This window comes from Sus scrofa, chromosome 4 (assembly GCF_000003025.6).
Source record: "Sus scrofa isolate TJ Tabasco breed Duroc chromosome 4, Sscrofa11.1, whole genome shotgun sequence".
Classification (NCBI taxonomy): Eukaryota; Metazoa; Chordata; class Mammalia; order Artiodactyla; family Suidae; genus Sus; species Sus scrofa.
This window is the reverse complement of record NC_010446.5, coordinates 105,734,725-105,753,732: the sequence shown is the minus strand read 5'-3', so window position 1 is coordinate 105,753,732 and position 19,008 is coordinate 105,734,725. Positions and strand designations below refer to the sequence as shown.

The following is a 19,008-nucleotide window of genomic DNA, read 5'->3' as shown; positions in this document are numbered from 1 at the left end:
TTATCCACTGGTGGCCATTTATGTTGTTTCCATTTTTTGGCTAAAATGAATAGTGCTGCTATGAACATGTATTTATTTGAATACTTGTTTTCAATTCATTTGTGTATGTACTTAAAAGTAGAATTGCTTGGTCATGTAGTAATTTTATGTTTAACGTTTTGAGGAATCACCAAATGATTTTCTACGACGCTAAATGATTTTACACTCCCATCAGCAGCATAGGAGGGTTCTAGTTTCTCCACATGCTTGCCAACACTTATTTTCCTTTTTTTTTTTAGCTACCCTAGGTGCAAAATTTGGCACCTCATTTTTGGTTTTGATTTGCATTTCCATAGTGGCTAATGAAATTCAGCATCTTTTCATGTCTTAGTTGGCCATTTGTGTATCTTCTTTGGGGAAATATCTAATCAAGCCCTTTACCTATTTTTATTTTTTAAAATTAATATATTTTTAAATGCTTTTTTAGGTCCTCACTTGCAGCATATGGAAGTTCCCAGGCTAGGGGTCGAATTGGAGCTGTAGCTGCAGACCTACACCACAGCTCATGGCAACGCCAGATCCCCAACCCAATGAGCAAGGCCGGGGATTGAACCTGCATCTTCATGGATACTAGTTAGGTTGGTAAACTGCTGAGCCACAACCGGGAACTCCAATCCTTTATAACCTTATTTCAGTTTCACCACACCATTAAAGCTGTTGTTAAGGCCATCACGGCAGGCACTTTTGATTGCTTAAACCATTCATTCTCATCTCTACTTTCTCTTGTCCATTTTCATTGTAGAGGCTATAAGACTTAAATTCTCACCTTCCCAGAGTTTTCCTTGCAGTTCAGGGTGGTTTTGTTACACGGTTTTCACTAATGAGATGCAAAATAATTCTGAGGGTGGGGAAATTTTTTCTATTCTTGATAAAGGGACATATGTTGCTGGCACCATACATTTGCTTTTTTATTTTCGGGCCTTGTATATTAGTCTAGAGCAATGACACTCACTTCCCAGCTGTGAGAAGAAGTCCAAGGGAGTCACAAAGAAGCAGGCTCTTACAATCGTGTCCCAACTAATGCCTTTAGCTGTTTACATCTAGACTTTTTGTTTTGTGGGAAAAAAATAGAAGATTTTTATTTGGGTATAACTGGATTTTTTTGTTTGTTTCTTGACTCTGAAATCAGTTCTAATTAGCCCAATCATCAATTCCTTTCACTCTGCTAAATTCAGTGGAAATTTTTTCTTTCTTTATCTTATTTAGCTTCTCATTAGTGTTCTATACTCTAGAATGCCTTCTCCACGAAACACGTTATCTCCATTTATTTCTTTAATGCTTCTTTCTTGGTTTTTCTCTTACTTTTTTAGCTACCCAGCCTATTTTGCATGTTCACTTTTCCCAAAGCGATGCTTAAGTACTGGAGTTTCTCAAGCCCATGTCATACTGTTTTTTTTCTTTCTAGGTATCTTACATAGTTCAACAGCTTTAATTACTACCAATATCTTGAAAAGTTTCAGATTATTACCTCCAGCATTGACTTCTCCAAGTCCAAGCCTCATATATCTAATTCTCCGCTTTACATTTCATATGCTTCACAAACATTTTGGGATCTCTTTTTTTTTTTTTTTTCAGGGTCACACCCACAGCATATGGAGGTTCCCAGGCTAGGGGTCCAAGCGGAGCTGTAGCCACCGGCCTATGCCAGAGCCATAGCAACAAGGGATCCCAGCCGAGTCTGCAACCTACACCACAGCTCACGGCAATGCCAGATCATTAACCCACTGAGCAAGGCCAGGGATCGAACCTGCAACCTCATGGTTCCTAGTCAGACTCCTTTCTGCTGTGCCATGACAGGAACTCCTCATATGCTTCACAAACATTTTAATCTCAACAAGTCCAAAGTTCAACTATCACTTTCCCTTAAAAGTCCATGTCTTTTCCATTCTTAAACATCCTAGTAAACTGAAATATAATCCATCAACTAGGAACCTGGGAGTAGTCCATGATTCCTTATTCTCCATTATCCCTAATATGGTGGGAACTATGGGTTAGCTCACTCAGCACCCATTACAATAAATTTCTCTCTACTTTTGTCTACTTTAGAAATTGGAAAACAAAATATTCATTTCCTGGCCTCCCTTGCAGCTGAGTGGCCAGTGACATAGTTTTGATCAAGGAGATGTAGATGGGTGTTTCTGGAAGTGCTTAACTTTCTTTTTTCTTTCTTTTGCTTTCCCTCCTCCTTCCTTCCTTCTTTCCTCCCTCCATCCCTTTCTTCCCTCCTTTTACTTTTTTGGCTGCACCCATAGCATATGGAAGTTCTCAGGCCAGGGATTGAATCCCAGACCCAGCTGTGACCTGTACCACAGCTGCGGCAACATCAGATCCTTAACCTACTGTTCTGGACTGGGGATCCAACCCACTTGCCTCAGAGACAACTCTGGATCATTAACTCACTGCACCACAACAGGAGCTCCTCCCTCTGTATTACTTACTGGAACTCATATGTGGTACCCAGAAGTACAACATCCATCTTATAACTGTATGGTTCAAAGTCATATATTGATGAGAGAGCAAAGAATAGAAGGATCTTGATACATTGATGACTTCAATAGAACTGCTTACATTCAGACTTTTTTTGGGGGGGGGGCTGCACCTGGAGCATGTGGGGATTCCCAGGCTAGGGACTGAACCAGAGCTATAGCTTCTGGCCTACACCACAGCGACAGTAACGCCAGATCCTTAACCCACTGAGCAAGTCTAGGAATCGAACCTGTATCCTCATGAATACTAGTCAGATTTGTTTCCACAGAGCCAGGACAGGAACTCCCCAGATTTATTTTTATATGGGGAGTGGGGGGAACCTCTACTTAAGTCATTATAGTAAAATTTTCTGTTACTTGTAGACAGATGCACTTTCTGACTCTAACCATCCAATCCATCAGCAAATCCTACAGATTATACAGCAAAATGTATCTTGAATATATCCACTTATCTCCTAGTCCATATCTCCATCATCATTCTAGTCTATGCTACCATTACCTCTCCTGGAGGACTGTGATAATTACCTTACTGGTTATTTCACTTGTTTTCTTTTATTTATTTATTTTGGTCTTTTTGCCATTTCTTGGGCCGCTCCTGCGGCATATGGAGGTTCCCAGGCTAGGGGTCCAATTGGAGCTGTAGCCACTGGCCTACGCCAGAGCCACAGCAATGCAGGATCCGAGCCGCGAAAAACTGAATGCTTTCTTCCTAAGATTGGAAGAAATGTAAGGATGTCTGCTCTCATCACTCCTGTTGAACATAGCACTGGAACTTCTAGCCATTGTAATAAGTCAAGAAAAAGAAATAAAAGGCATACACATGGGAAAGGAAGAAATTAAACTTTCTACTCGAAGATGGCATGATTGTCTACATAGAAAATTTCAAGTAATAGAACAATCACTTTAGAGCTAAAAAGTTCAAGTTTGCAATAAAAAGATCAACACAAAAATGTAATCATATTTCTATATACCAACAATGAAAATGAAGTAAATGAAATTAAAAAAACAATACCATTTATAATCCCGCCAAAGAAAATTAATTACTTAGGTATTTACTTAGCAAAACATGTACAGTATTTGTAGGCTGAAATTTATGATGAAAGAAATCAAAGATCTGGGGTTTCCATCATGGTGCAGCGGAAGTGGATCCGACTAGAACCAGGAGGTTGCGGGTTCAATCCCTGGCCTCGTTCAGTGGGTTAAGGATCCCACGTTGCCGTGAGCCGTGGTGTAGTTTGCAGATGCATCTCAGATCCCAAGTTTCTGTGGCTGTGGCGTAGGCCGGCAGCTACAGCTCTGATTAGATCCCCTAACCTGAAAACCTCCATATGCCGTGGGTGTGGCCCTAAAAAAACAAAAGACAAAAAAAAAAAAAAAAGACAAAATTTTAGAAATGGAAGATAAATTAGTGGTTGCCAGAGGTTGGGAGTGGGGAGAGGGATGTGGGTATGGTTAAAACAAGGTGGCATGAGGGATTCTGATATTGGAGCTATTCAGTATCTTGACTGTCTGATGGCTACAAAAACCTGCAGGAGATAAAACCGTACAGAATTTAATTCACATGAATAAAGAAATACAGGTAAAATTGGGGAACTCTGAAAAAGGTGGTTGTATCAATGTCAATATCCTGATATTGATATTGTACCATAATTTTGCAAAATGTTACCATTGGGGAAAACTAGATTAGGCACATGATCTGTCTGTGTTATTTCTTACAATTGCAAGATGTAATGATGTCAGTAAAAATCTCACTTAAAAAAACAATAAAAGAAAACAATAAGAAATATACTTTAGATTATATGTCTTTTCTGCTTAAATCCTTTAATGATTTCCTATTATATCCAGAATAAAATTCAGACTTCTCCCTAAAACTCTTACAATATGGTTTTATTTTCTCTCAAGTCTCATCCTGTTCAATCCCTTCTTCTCTCACTATTCACCCAACTGGCCTTCTTTGGGTATTGCATAAGCTGACATACAAGAGTGTGTTGTTCCTATTAAAGCACTCCATCACTTCTTCCTGTGGCTGACTTTTCTTCCCTCCACAGGTCTTGTCTTGGATGTCACTTTGTCAAAGAACTTTCGCATATGATGCTCCTAAATTTATAGCAAACAATTGGGTTAGATTTTTAAATCTTTAGATTGTTTCTTACTGATAAGTTAACAATGTTAATATTTATTTTAAATGACATGTTATATATTTATATAGGCTAGATGTGGATTGGGTGACAGTATAAAAAGAATAAATTTCAAGAAATTTCCTCATTTATGCTTATTAAGGAATATCAGTGAACTGTGTGATTATAAATAGAATGCTCAGATGACAGTAGCCTGTGTAAAATTTAAAAAATGTGTTCTGCTTTCCTTATTTTAAAATGTTAATATATATTTGCACATATCTTTAAGTACCTTGGAATGAGTACTATGCTAATGTCACAGTAAGTCTAGAAAATTACTATAAACCAGGGAAGTACATGTAGGAATTTGTGGCTGCAATGTTCTAGATGAATTATTCTTTGCAAAACTAAAGGAAGCTAACTGCCAATGAATTGTAATATCTCAGATAAAATCAGGGTGGGATTGAGGGTGAGTGGTTAGGATGATATAAGTGAAAAGTCAGAATCATTGAGCAAATACATTATTTGAATACAGAAACTGATAATTATGCTTGTAGGAGTTCCCGCTGTGGCACAGCAGAAATGAATCTGACTATTATCCAGGGGATGCAGGTTCTATCTCTGACCTTGCTCAGTGGTTAAGGATCTGGCATTGCCATGAGCTGTGGTATAGGTTGTAGACATGGTTTGGATCCCTCATTGCTGTGGCTATGGTGTAGGTCAGCAGCTGTAGCTCTGATTTGACCCCTATCCAGGGAACTTCTATATCCTGTGGCTGTAGTCCTAAAAAGCAAAAACAAACAAACAAAATTATGCTTATAAACAAAGGTTAAAATTGGTAATTATCTAAATGATTAAAATAAATCATTCCAGATATTTATATACTACTAGTGAAAGAGTTAAAGTTCTTTAAAAATTATGTTCTCTTAAGAAACAAATCTCCACAACATATATTTAGAAGTTAAGTATTGCTTTAAAAAATGTCAAGTACTCTATGTCTATTTTGCTATTTTTCAATGCAAGGTTGCTGGTAGAATGTCACTTTTTTTAACTTTATTTATTTATTTTTTTGTCTTTTTTTTTTTTTAAGTCTGCACCTGCGGCATATGGAGGTTCCCAGGCTAGGGGTTTAATATGAGCTATAGCCATCGGCTTACGCCAGAGCCACAGCAACGCCAGATCCGAGCCGAGTCTGCAACCTACACCACAGCTTACAGCAATGCTGGATCCTTAACCCACTGAGCAAGGCCAGGGATCAAACCCGCAACCTCATGGTTCCTAGTGGGACTCGTTAACCACTGAGCCATGACGGGAATTCCTGAGTGTCACTTTTTTTAAAGGCATAATTTGGAGCCTATTTTATTTTACTATTTCTCAATGTAAAGTTGCTATAGAGTGTCACTTTTTTTAAAGGCATAATTTGGAGCCTATTTTATTTTACTATTTCTCAATGTAAGGTTGCTATAGAGTGTCACTTTTTTTAAAGGCATAATTTGGAGCCTATTTTTGGAATATTTTAGAATCAACACAAATGAATTATAATTCTGTTATTATTATTCTTTGGTTCACTAATTAAAATTCACCAATACAAGGCCTATTACATTAAAAAGTAAACAAAGCTCCATGTGACATAGCTTGCAGATTTTATCATGAATTCTTCCCTGTAGTAGATGAGGACACTTGAAGAATTCATCAGTATTACAGACTGAAGTCAGAAACTGGAGGCGGGCAAGATCAGAGGCTAGAAAAGGTAGGGATGTATACTGAAGCTGTTCCATGTTTATGTGAAAGTGGAACAGGACAGAACTGAGACAAGAGTGTAAAGTCAGGTAAAAAAATGTAAGTCAGCAGTTCAGAGGAGACGTGACCAGGAGAATGGAGTTTGCTGGTGGAATACCTTTGTAAACTTGTCTCTGTAGAAATGCCTTAGAGTTGGATACTCTGAGCCTAGTATCCAACAGATTTTACTTATGTGACATTAAAAAAATCATAATGAAATTATTTATATTTCCTGTTTCAACTGCTTGGATTTTCATTGAATTTCAACTCTGCTACTAACTAGCTATGATAGTATCTATTTGCATCGTGGTTTTTTCTTAACCAAAAAGCATGACAGAGTTGGATTAGATGACCTGTACATATCTAGCACTGTAGCAATCTATGATTCATTATTCACACTACTAACTGGTTTAACAAATTCCCTCCTTTTTTTGTAGGTTATGAAAAGATAAACTTCAAGTTGAATTGTTATAGCACCTATATTAGTGGAGTTTGAATTTAATGTTTTTTCCTTCCTGCATGTATTACTCAGTAGTTTGTAGAGACTCGATGTTTTGTAACCAAAATGGGAGAATGTCAAATTCAATCAAGAAAACAAAATATTCATTAAACGAACAATAGGAACTATGGGAGAGTGTGACCTGAGGGTCCCAAAGGCTTCTGTCCCTGATGATGTGGTTATTATTTGATTTATGTCATTTTGTTACTGCCCTTCTTTTGACATGAGAGGATTGTGTGGGAAGTTTGTGCCTGAATAAAGCTGCATTGCTCTGCATTGTGTCTGGATCCTAAATGTGTGCAGAGTGCTCCTCTTTCGACTACTTGATAAATAGGGAAAAGTCTCAGTCAGCCATTGCCAAAGTTTAAGTTATTGCTAAATCGCCTACACTCTGTGAGAAAAAGGTTAATTTCTAGTAATATCATTGAACTGTGAGTATTTTGTTTTCTCTAAAATGAGAAAAATGTATTTTATGCTATTTAAACTAAATATGAATGTTAATTTTGTTGAAAGCTTATTTTAAACTATTGTTAAACGGTAAGATATTAATAAATTACAGGGTACTTTTTGAGATCTTTGGTTTCCACTGGCATTCATTTAATTTTTGCAAGGTGAATAAGCCAATTATTGTTATTATGAGAGTAAACTAAAAAAAAGCATTCTCCTCTTGAAAATAAGAAATTTAATTAAGTAAAGTAGATCATATGATAATTTGGTTCTTTACTAAAGAATGAAAATGTAATTTTGGACTGTAGTTGGACTTGACATTTGATGTAATGATATGTCATGTCACCATAATGTTTACTGGTATATTTTAAAAACTTTTGTTTTGTTTTGTTTTTTTTTTCATTTTTTTATTACTCAAATGAATTTATCACATCTGTAGTTGTATAATGATCATAACAATCTGATTTCACAGGATTTCCATCCCATAAAAACTTGTTTTTAAATCAAGAACTTGATAAAATATATTTTATTTTTTGAAGCAATAAGTTATGTGTAAATTCAAACCAACTTGAAATAAATTCTGATAAAGATATCTTTGGTGAATTATACTTCTGTTGAAAATTATATGATGCTATAACTATAAAAGTATTCCATATTATAGAAATAAACACAAAATATATTTCCATACCCCTGAAAGTATATAAAATATTAATTTCATAGTCATGAATTTTCTAAATATTTAAGCTATTTTCTCTTTTTAAGTTGTGAAAATTACTTAGCATGATGTTAATACTTCTTTTCATTTAAAACTATATATGGATTATATGATTCCACTTATATGAAATGTCTAGAAATAGAAAGTTGCTTAGTGGTTGTCAGGAATTGGAGAGAGGAGGGAATTGGCGTGATGCTTACAGGTATGAAATTTAATTTTGGGGTAATGAAAATGCTCTGGAATTAGATGGTGGTAATACCTGCACACTCTGTGAATACTCTAAAAACCACTGAACTGTACAGTGAATTTGAAAGAATGAATATTTTATTATGTAAATTACCTCTTGATAAAGCTGTATAACAATCCTATGAGAAGACTTCACAGTGTAAAATCTTCCCTGCAGTCTAAAGTTAAAGGATAGATTCTTATAAAGGACTTAAAAAACCTTAGTTTGTATTATTATTATTATTTTTTTGTCTTTTTTTTGCTATTTCTTTGGGCCGCTCCCACAGCATATGGAGGTTCCCAGGCTAGGGGTCGAATTGGAGCTGTAGCCGCGAGCGTACGCCAGAGCCACAGCAACGCGGGGTCCGAGCCTCGTCTGCAACCTACACCACAGCTTATGGTAACGCCGGATCCTTAACCCACTGAGCAAGGGCAGGGACCGAACCCGCAACCTCATGGTTCCTAGTCGGATTTGTTAACCACTGCGCCACGACGGGAACTCCCTTAGTTTGTATTATTATTCAGATACATTCTTTTCATTTTTCCTGGTTCCGACATGCTCAGAGAATTTTCGCTCACAGAAGCACTTGCATAAAAAAAGTCTTTGTTATAGGAGTTCTCATCGTGGCTCAGTACAGCTACTGAAGGCTGGCAGCTACAGCTCTGATTAGACCCCTAGCCTGGGAATCTCCATATGTTGTGGGTGCAGCTCTAAAAAAAGACCAAAAAAAAAAAGAAATCTTTATTATAATTATGTATCACATCATTCATTTTTTAGTAGAGGCCACGATGATGACTAAAATGTTTTTCTTGTGAAGCAATCTACTTTTCAATTACGTCAATTTTAAGCAATGCATTATCATGATTCAAATGACATATGAGTAAAAATGTAAAATGTAAAACTAACATATAGATATAATTCTCAGGAATCAATGTTTTTCTTGTTAAGTGTTTACACATAGGAAGATTTACTAAGATAAATTTATGGTTAAAGCAGGAGAGATACAAATCCATCTATGCAGAGTTCTTGTCAGTGGCTCAGTAGTTAATGAACCTGACTAGCATCCATAAGGCCATAGGTTTGATTCCTGGCCTCACTCAGTGGGTTAAGGATTGGCATTGCCATGAGCTGTGGTGTAGGTCGCAGGCATGGCTTGGATCCTGCCTTGCTGTGGCTGTGGTGGGGCCTGGGGCCCACAGCTCCCATTAGACCCCTAGCCTGGGAAACTCCATATGCCATGGGTGTGGCCCTAATAAGACAAAAAAAAAAAAAAAAAAAAAAAGAAAAGAAAAAAGACCAAATTCATTTATGCAATTAAACATCTTTTCAGTAAAATAGCTATCATAATCTGTGAAAAATATAGTATTTTATTGTTATATTTATTATTGAAAAAAATAGACTTTGCCCATGCCAAATTGATGTGCTTGATAAAAGCGCCTCTCTTTACTAAGGTTTTTTCTTTTTTTTAAATAAATATTTACTAGGAAAGATAATGAAACAGAATCATTCCAAGCCCATTGTAACTTCTGTTTTTAACAGGATAGGAAGTTTTTGACTATATCCCTGAGTTATTAATAATTAATGTAGGTGTTTTAAACTAATTTTATGAACACATTATTTCTGAAAGTTTTTTTTTACAATGTATACATATTATAATACTTCTATTAAACATTTAAAAATCTGATGAAAAATTTAATGAAAATTTTATGCATAAAATAATGCAGCTATTACTATGTACATATAAAAGAGAAATCTTTCATATTTTTTATGTAATTATTTTTTTCCCATAATATTTCATATTTTTAAAAGGCGTATTTTAATCAGTGTTTTATTTATATATATGTTCCACATATGTCTTGGATTATAACTACAAGTATATCTTATTTTATTGTACTTTGCTTTGTTGCCCTTTGCAGATACTGAATTTTTTTACAAACTGAAGTTTTGTGGCAACTCTGCATGGAGCAAGTCTATTGGCACTATTTTTCCAACAGCATTCTCTCACTTTGAGTCTCTGTGTCACATTTTGGTAATTCTTGTAATATTTAAAACTTTTTCATTATTATTATATTTGTTATTATGATCTGTGATCACTGATTTTTAACGTTACTGTTGTAATTGTTTTGGGGCACCATGAACCCACACCCACATAAAACAGTGAATTTAATCACTAAATACTGTTATGTGTTCTGATTGCTCCAGTGACTGGCTGTTTCCTGTCTCTGACCCTCTCCTTGGGCCTCCCTATTCCCTGAGACACAATTATATTGAAATTAGGCCAATGAATAGTTCTACAATGTCCTCTAAGTTTTCAAGGGAAAAGAAGAGTCTCATTTCTCTTACTTTGAATCAAAAGCTAGAAATGATTAAGCTTAGTGAGGAAGGCTTGTTGAAAGCTGAGATAGGTCAAAAGCCAGGCCTCTTCTGCCAAACAGTTAGCCAAGTTGTGAAAGCAAAGGAAAAGTTCTTGAAGGAAATTAAAAGTGCTTTCCCAGTAAACACATAAATGATAAGAAAATGAAATATCCTTATTGCTGATATGGAGAAAGTTTTAGTGATAGAAGATCAAACCAGCTAACATTCCCTTAAGCCAAAGCCTAATCCAGAGCAAAGCCTTAACTTTCTTTAATTCCACAAAGACTGAGATTGATGAGGAAGCTGAAGAAGAAAAGTTTCAAGCTAGCAGAGGTGGGTTCATGATGTTCAAGGAAAGAAGCCATCTCTATAATGTAAAAGTGCAAGATGCAGCAGCAAGTGAAGATGAAGAAGCTGCAACAAGTTACCCAGAAAACCTGCCTAAGTAATAAATGAAAGTGGCTACACTGCCGTTGTGGCGCAGTGGTTAACGAATCCGACTAGGAATCATGAGGTTGCAGGTTCAGTCCCTGGCCTTGCTCAGTGGGTTAAGGATCTGGCGTTGCTGTGAGCTGTGGTGTGGGTTGCAGATGCGGCTTGGATCCCGCGTTGCTGTGGCTCTGGCGTAGGCTGGCAGTACAGCTCCGATTTGACCCCTAGCCTGGGAACCTCCATATGCTGCAGGACCGGCTCAAGAAAACACAAAAAGACGGAAAAAAAAAAAAAAGTGGCTACACTACACAAAAGATTTTCAATGTAGATGAAATAACCTTACATTGGAAGAAAATGCCATCTAAGACTTCATAGCTAGAGTGAGGTCAATGCCTGGCTTCAGAGCTTCAAAGGAAAGGCTAACTCTCTTGTTGGGGGTTAAGGCAGATGGTGACTTTAAGTTGAAGCCAATGCTCACTTACTATTCCAAAAATCCTAGGGCCCTTGAGAATTATGCTAAATTTATTCTACCTGTGCTCTATAAATGCAAACACAAAGCCTGGAGACAGCACGTCTGACTACTGAATTTTTTTTTTTTTCAGGCCCACACCTGTGGCATATGGAAGTTCCCAAGCTAGGGGTCGAATCAGAGCTGCCCCTGCTGGCCTGCACCACAGCCCAGCAATGTCAGATCTAAGCCATATCTGTGAACTATGCCACAGCTTGTGGCAATGCCGGATCCTTAACCCACTGGGCTGAGCCAGGGATTGAACTAGCATCCTCATGGATACTAGTTGGGTTCTTAACCAGCTGAACCACAACAGGAACTCTGGTTTACTGAATATTTTAAGTCCATTGTTAAAACTTACTGCTTAGGAAAAAAAAAAGATTCTTTTCAAAATATTACTGCTCATTGACAATGTACTTGGTCATCCAAGAGCTCTAATGATGTACAACAAGATTAATGTTGCTTTTATGCCTGCTAATACAATGTCCATTCTGCAATCCATGGCTTTTGACTTTCAGGTCTTATTATTTAAGAAATACATTTTATAAGGCTATAGCTGCCACAGATAGTGATTCCTCTGATGGACCTGGGCAAAGTAAATTGAAAATCTTCTGGAAAGGATTCAGCATTCTAGAGTTTGGAAGAAGGTGATCCCAACCTTTATGGATGACTTTGAGGGCTTCAAGGCTTCAGTGGAGGAAGTAACTGCATTTGTGGCAGAAATAACAAGAGAACTAGACTTGAGAGTCAAGTGTGAAGATGTCACTAAATTGTTGCAATCTTATGATAAAACTGGAATTGATAAAGAATTTCTTATTATGGAGTTCCCATTGTGGCGAAGCAGAAACGAATCCCACTAGGAACCATGAGGTTGCAAGTTTGATCTTGGCCTTGCTCAGTGGGTTAAGGATCTGGCATTGCCATGAGCTGTCGTGTAGGTTGCAGATGAGGCTTGGATCTGGCATTGCTGTGGCTGTGGTGTAGGCTGGCAGCTGTACCTCCGATTTGACCCCTAGCCTGGGAACCTCCATATGCCATGGGTGTGGCCCTAAAAAGACAAAAGACAAAAAAAAAAAAAAAAAAAAGAGTTGCTTTTTATGGATGAGCAAAGAAGAACTTAGTTTCTTGAGATGGAATCCTTCCTGGCAAAGATGCTGTGAAGGTTGTTGAAATATCAACAAAGGATTTAGAATATGACATAAACTTAGCGGATAAAGCAATGGCAGGGTTTGAGAAGAGTGATTCCAATTTTGAAAGAAGTTCTACTGTGGGTAAAATGCTATCAAACTGCATTTTATATCATTTAAACTTTCATATCATTCATGAAAGGAAGAGTCAATTGATGCGCAAACTTCATAGTTATCTTAAGAAATTGCCATAGCCACCCCAACTTTCAGCAACTACCACTCTGTCAGTCAGTGGCCAACAACACTGAGGCAAGAACCTCCACCAGCAAAAAGAGTATGACTTGCTAGAAGCTCAGATGATTAATACTTTTTTTAAAGCAATAATGTATTTTTTAATAAGATATGTATTTTTTTAGACACAAGGCTATTGCACACTTAATAGACTACAATATAGTATAAACATAACTTTTTTTTTGGTCTTTTTGTCTTTTTGACTTTTTAGAGCCGCACCCATGGTCATATGGAGGTTCCCAGGCTTGGGGTCTAATCAGAGCTGTAGCCTACGCCACAGTCACACCAACTCGGGATCTGAGCCGCGTCTGAGACCTACACCACAGCTCACCGCAACGCTGGATCCTTAACCCACAGAGCAAGGCCAGGGGTCGAACCTGCAACCTCATGGTTCTTAGTCGGATTCGTATCCACTGCTCCATGACAGGAACTCCTAAATATAACTTTTATATGCCCTTGGAAATAAAAAAATTCATGTGACTCCCATTACTGTGGAATTTGCTTAATTTTGGTAGTCTGGAACCAAACCTGCAATCTCTCTGAGGTATGCCTGTAATCCATAAACTGAGAAAAACATTTCTGCTTTAGACAATATTTTGGGGCATTTTTTTATAGTACTGGAAAGACTTGGTTTCAGAACATTGTTATTTATGATATAAACTCTGAGAGTAGCAATGTTCTAAGACGTGTGTATTTGCCAGGATATTACCAGCTTTGTTTTAATATACTACCTCTGCTTTATTCAGTATTACTAACTTTTCTTTTTTTAAACTGAAGTATAATTGATTTATAATATTGTGTTAGTTTCAGGTGTACAGCAAATTAATTCAGATACATACATATATTCTTTTTCAGATTCTCTCTCTCTCTTTTTTTTTTTTTTTTTGCTTTTTAGGGCCACACCCGCAGCATATGGAAATTCCTAGGCTAGGGGTCAAATTAGAGCTGAAGCTGTCGGCCTACACCATAGCCACAGCAACCTGGGATCAAGCCTCATCTGCAACCTACACCATAGCTCAGGGCAATGTTGGATCCTTGACCCACTGAGCTAGGCCAGGGATTGAATCTAAATCCTCATGGATACTACTTGCCAGGGATTGAATCCAAGCCAGAGCTGCAACCTATGCCACAGTTGCAGCAAAACTGGCTGGATCCTTAACCCAGAGCTCTGGGTCAGGGATCAAACCAACCTGGTGCTGCCACAGAGAGAAGCTGAATCATTAACCCACTGCACCACAGTGAGAACATCCCAAATACTTTTAAATTTTTAGCTTTTTTCAGATATTTAATATTATATGAAGCTAATGGTAGAAGCAGCAAATTTTAAAAGAAGGGTGAGTGAAAATAAAACCAATATGTTATAAACTAAAAAAAAAAAAAAAAAGAAGGGTGAGTAACAATTCAAGTTTTCATATTCCTTTGGAATTTTCTCAAATCTAATTGGATTCAAAAGAGAAGTTTGGAAAGAACTAAAGAGGATTATCGCTAAAAAGTATGACACAAACTAAACTGATAGCATTCATAATTATTTTTATATGGAGAGCCAATTAACTTTAACATAGGACAAACAGAAGTATGTACTGACTTGTCTTATTGATTTTAGTTCTTACTTTTCAAGGAAAACTTTGTGTTGAAATTGCATTTATCTGGGGGCACTACTTTTGGTTCATCTGTTCCATCCAGTGCTTCCTCTATATGACTGCTGCTGTGCTATCAGACTGGGAGATTCAGGTGCCTTTAAAGGAACCTAGAGCCTATTAAATAATAAAGGAGACAAATTTCAGAGATATTACTATTCGAATCATCTTCATGGATGTAGAAACCTTAGCTCTGAACCCATCAAATGAGAAATAAATGTAAATTTTTTCAATATAATCTCAGAAGCTATCTCATAAGTTTGTCACGTATAACTCTTGGCATAATTTAAAAACCATTTTCTTCTTTTTTGGTTCTTTTAAAAGGTGAAAACAATTTTCATTTTCTAATAGAGAGGATAAAGCTATAAAATGTCATGGATTCTAGAGTGACCTTTATTTTCTTCTTATAATTTCCAGTTTCTTTATCTGTGATTTCCTATTTAAGTCTATTCAAAGATGTATTATTTTTGGAGTTCCTTCCTAGGAAATAACAAAAATAGTTTTTCCCAGTAAAGGATAGTCTTAGATTTTGAATAATTTTTCCTCCTAACAGCTTATGATTTTTAGGCTTTAAAGTAAAACACTTTTTTCAGTAATCAAAAGTATTTTCATTAGTCAAGTAGAACCAAAATTAATTTTTTAATGTTTAGCATATCTTAGTGCTATGAAAAATATTTACAAAGGATTTAAAAGGTTAAATAAAGTGCTATGAAAGTCACTCTTTTCTTTTTTTTGCAGCCACACCCTGGCATGTGGAGGTTCCCAGGCTAGGGTCAAATTGGAGCTATAGTTGCTGGCCTATGCTACAGCCACAGCCACAGCAACAGCAACGCAGGATCCGAGCTGTGTCTGTGATCTACACCACAGCTCAAGGCATCACCAGATCCTCAACCCGCTGAGCGAGGTGAGGCCAGGGATCAGGGATCGAACCTGTGACCTCATGGTTCCTAGTTGGATTCGTTTCCGTTGCACCATGACAGGAACTCCCCCTATGAAAGTCATTCTTTTCCTACTCTTTAATTTCCTTCATGAAAAAGTACACTTTTTCTTCCTAATTCATCTAAATTTAAAACACTGAGATCTTCAAATTATTAGAATAATAATTATAGGACTCAGTTATTAAGAACTGTGCTGGATTTTATACATTAATTAAACTCTCCCAACAACTTTGCCAGGTATGTTTTATTTTTTCTCCTTTACAGATGAGGAAACACCTAAGGTTCAGGGTGATATAATACATGACCCATAGATAAGTGGTGAAGGCTGTATATGAAGTCTATCTCCAAAGCTTGGTACACTTTTTTTTTTTTTGACAATTTAGCTTAATTTTAATTTTAATGTTTCCCAAGCATTACTTTGACCATGTACCCAGGTTTAAGTTATGAACATTGACAGTGTCCATTTATATAACCACACGAAGTTGTTAACGACTTAACCATTTTCTAATAATTAGCCTATTTTCTACACTGCTTATTCACTTGTGTCCATTAACAAATGGAATGTTGTCTGTTACATTTATTGGTTTGTGAGTGTTTTCTGGAAAACTGCAGTGTCTGTGAAGACAAATTTCCATGCTGGCGTTGCATGCATCCAAATATTAATGCACAGAGGCACAGAATTAGAGCAACAAGAGAGCATATTCAAACACTAGCACACCCCATCCCCCCTTTTATTGCTTGTTTTGCTTAGTACTTCTTAAAACAAAAATAAGAATCTCAAATTCAACGTTCAACTGCCAAAGAAATAATTACAGCAGGGCACATACTTAGGGCTCAAATGAGATTGTAAGCACTAGCTGGCGCAAAACAGTAGATGTTGGTTTTTATATATATGACCTTATTATCCAAAACTCTTCTCAACCGGAGTCTTCCAAACAAATTGTTAATTCATACCAACATGATTTAGGTTCAAGCATATACATGGAATAAGAGTGAGTTTTTTGGGATTTTAGGTGAATACAACTCTGACTATCCAAATTTGAATTCAGGTCTCTGGGAAGTAAAAAGCTTATTTGTACTAAGCAACTGTGCTACACTTCTAATGCAGTTAAGTCATTTGTGATGATTATATCTAGACTATCCTTGGTTTCATCCAATAAAATGCACAGGGTACAAACAGGAAAGCATGCCAGCCAGTTAAGAGTTCAACAATGCATGACTTTTATTCTCTTGCTCTGAGAGCTTGTATCAAAAAAATATATATTAAACTAAGGAAAATAACCAAAGATTTAAGGGCCTCTTGTGCTTTAAAAAGGAAAAAAAAGGCAGCCACTAATTTTCTCAGATGTAGCAGGCTTAGTGGTCCTGTATTTGAAAATTTTTAAAATGTTTTATAAGATAGGAGGAAGGGGAAAACATTCACTACCCCTTTCCCGAATTTAAACAGGGCAGCAGACATTCTTTACACCCGAATAAAACTATGGGAGCAGTTCGCATGTGACCAAGGTGAATGCAGAATGAAGATGTTCTAAACACAGCTAGGACTCTCAGCAAAGCTAATACACTAAAATCACATGATTACATTTTGAAAGAAAATGCACAAAAACCAAATAGGAATTTTGAGATTTTTCATTTGAAGGTAAATCTTAATGCTATTAAATTCACAAATATGATAATTTAAATACCCAATTCTATTATCTAAAACACACATTGCACATACAAATATCTATTCTCTCCACATGTCAGAGCCCACTCATTTCATGGTTTGGAAATGGGGAGAATAGATTCCCCTTAAACTGCAAGTCAGCAGGTGTTTCTTTACAGTTAACTTTAGCAAAATTCATACAAAATAGTAATTAACATTGATCTTCTTTACTTGTTAACTCACAAGGAAACACCTTCAAAACTGCATTTTGTTAGAGTTTCTGTACTAAAATGTAGAAAAACTGAACTACATGAATATTGAAAAGTTAAAAATTCCTTAATTTTTTATTCCTGGTACCACTACCACAATTTACAGGGCAATATACCTGATGTAATGAAAAGAAAAAGACAAAGCTACAACAGATAAAAGACCTCAGGAATGTACATCTAATTGACACTATATTGCATTAAGCAATAGCTGCACTTTTTGCAAACTATGGCTATGATAGTCCTGAACAAGAAGGGTTTCCTGTTTAAGCTGCAGTAACTTTTCTGACTATGGATCATCGTTCCTTCTGTGGCAGATTTTTACATTTCCTCTAATGCATTTGGGACGACTGTCTCAAAATAACCTGCAGCTTTCCTGACAACTCCTCGCTCTGTCCCCTGCTAAGAACTGTAGCCCTTTTCTGCTGATTTTTTTGAAACTTCTGCTACCATATCCACCACTTCCACCACCAGATCCATAACTACCACCATAGGGACTGCCTGAGCTTCTTCCACCAAAACTGCCTCCCTTCATGTGTCCATAATTTGATTGTTGTTGTCCACTATAATTTCCAAAATCATTACAGTACCCACCGCCACCATAGCTACCACCTCCAAAATTTCTTCCTTCATTGTAACCATCATATCCTCCACCACTGCCACCATATCCACCACCCTGGTTCCCATATCCTGGTCCACTGCCACCGTAGCTTCCTCTACTACTATAACCAGGACCACCACCATAGTTGCCACCATCACCTCCAAATCCATTATATCCACCATCACCTCCTCCATACCTACCCCTGCTGCCACCACCTCCACCACCATAACCTCCTCTTCCACCAAAGTTTCCGCCATGGCCAAAGTTGCCTCTACCACCTCCAAAGTTTCCTCATGACCCATAAAGTTGCCAGATTCCCCTCCATGACCTCTCTGTGATCCGGCAGATTGCATTTCCTGTTTAGAAAGGGCCCTTTTCACTTCACAGTTATGCCCATTTATAGTTCAGTATTTCTGAACAACAATTTTATCAACTGTATCATGATCATCGAAAGTTACAAAAGCAAATCCTCTCTTTTTCCCACTCTGCCTGTCTTCCATAACTTCTATGGTTTCAATTTTGCCATACTTTTCAAAGTAGTCTCTCAAATTGTATTCTTCTGTATCTTTAATACCACCAACAAAAATTTTCTTCACTGTTAGATGGGCACCAGGCTTTAGAGAATTCTCTCTAGAAACAGCTCTCTTTGGTTCCACTACACGCCCGTCAACCTTGTGTGGTCGAGCACACATTGCTGCATCCACCTTTTCAACACAAGAGTAAGTCACAAAACCAAATCCCCTGGAACATTTTGTTTGGGGGTCTCTCATCACCACACAATCTGTAAGTGTGCCCCATTTCTCAAAATGTTCTCAAACTATCATCTGTAGTTTCAAAGCACAGACCACCAATAAACAGTTTTCTCGATTGCTCTGGTTTCTTTGGATCATGGCCCTCCAT

The 19,008-nt window shown here is 37.1% G+C and overlaps 1 pseudogene; it reads right to left on the bottom strand.

Annotated features, from left to right (window-relative positions):
- LOC100623904 lies at nt 17,559-19,008 on the bottom strand (annotated as a pseudogene).